Below are 1,550 nucleotides of genomic sequence, written 5' to 3'. Positions count from 1 at the left end.
CCCCAATCTAGTGTCGGTAAGATACTGAATTTTACTAAGCTAAACAAATTCTCTGTTTTAATATAATTCTATGGTGCAAAAAATTTCAAGCAATTTGTTTCATAGGGATTGATTTTTTATTTTTTATTTTAGTTTTGGTCTCACTTTTAATTTTTTGTCATATAACACACAAAGTTAACATCTCTATTGGAGATGCTCTTAGTTTTCAAGCATTCCTAGTTCTTTGAACAAAAACATTGAAGAAGGAGAAATTATTGGGTATAGAAAAGGGTATAGCATGACATTGTTATGTGATAGTACTCGTCACCAATCATTAATTGCCATCTTTCATACTATTAGACAAACCATTAATGTAAATGGGATAAGCGATAAGCCCTATCCTGTAAACCAAACTCAATCAAAGAAGGCACCATGTGACAATACTTTGGTACCCAATAATTGCACGTGAGAAAAATAAAAGAATTGACTTGGTAGATGAAACTCTCTCTTACCCTGCGTGATACCTACATTTGAGTATTACGACTAAGCTAGGTAGTTGCTTCTTTCTCTATTTGGTTCCTACAAATTTGAAAAAACAAAAATAAAAACAAAAACAGAAAAAATAACAGTGGTAGAGGATTGAAAGCAACAGATTATGGCTAGGAGTGGTAGAAGTCCTTCCGGACGTTCTGGAAACTCAAAACAGGTTGTGATAAAGATGTGGCATCCAATCCATTGCCATTGTTGTTGCCATTGCAGGTTATGTTTAATGAAACAGATTGTTATCTACTTTTGCTGAAAGTGCAAGAATTTATTGAACTAGGGGAAAAATAAAAAAATAAAAAAACCTGAACCTTAAACAGAGAAGGAGACTAGTTGATGATACTGATTTAAAAGCTTGCTCTCGACATCGAAACATCTCTCTGGAAAACGCTTTTGGAACAGATTCAGTCCAGTTCCTCCCCCCATTGCTGCATGGATTGCTACTATTTTCTCATCTCTCTCAGCTTCAGCAATTAAGGACTCTGGAAAGTATTGGGTGTATGACTTTGTCTTTGATTTTGTCTTCAATTGTTTCCCTGACTTTGGTTCAAACTTCACCACACCTACAAAAAAAAACCAGCACCAATTTATTAGCCCCATGCTACAACCATAAATTTTCACTTTTTTTGTCGTTTGTGCTATTTTCATCCTTGTAGTTTAATTTATTTTCAATTTTTTCCTCAAAGTATTAAATGTGTGTTAAGAGAGAGAGAGAGAGAGAGAGAGAGAGAGAGAGAGAGAGAGAGAGGTGCACCATGCATCTTGTCAGCTGCAACCTCAGTAGGAGCATAGCCTTTGCCTTTCTCAGTTAAAATATGGATGAGAACAGGTCCAGGTGCAGGGAGGGACTTGACATCCTTCAAGATATGAACCAAGTCTTCCACATAATGACCATCCACAGGACCAATATAGCACAACCCAAGTTCTTCAAACAAGCTTGCTCCTGAACCACCCACCATCCCTCTCATGTATGAATTCATTTTTGCTGCTATTTCATGTCCTTGGCTTCCCATCAGCTGCTTGGTCAT

The 1,550-nt window shown here is 36.6% G+C and overlaps 1 pseudogene; it reads right to left on the bottom strand.

Moving 5' to 3' along the window:
- Nucleotides 1-834: 834 nt before the first annotated feature.
- LOC114268590 (1-deoxy-D-xylulose-5-phosphate synthase 2, chloroplastic pseudogene) lies at nt 835-1,550 on the bottom strand (annotated as a pseudogene).

This window comes from Camellia sinensis, chromosome 9 (assembly GCF_055761805.1).
Source record: "Camellia sinensis isolate YWXY chromosome 9, ASM5576180v1, whole genome shotgun sequence".
NCBI classification, from domain to species: domain Eukaryota; kingdom Viridiplantae; phylum Streptophyta; class Magnoliopsida; order Ericales; family Theaceae; genus Camellia; species Camellia sinensis.
This window is presented reverse-complemented; position numbering and strand designations above follow the sequence as displayed.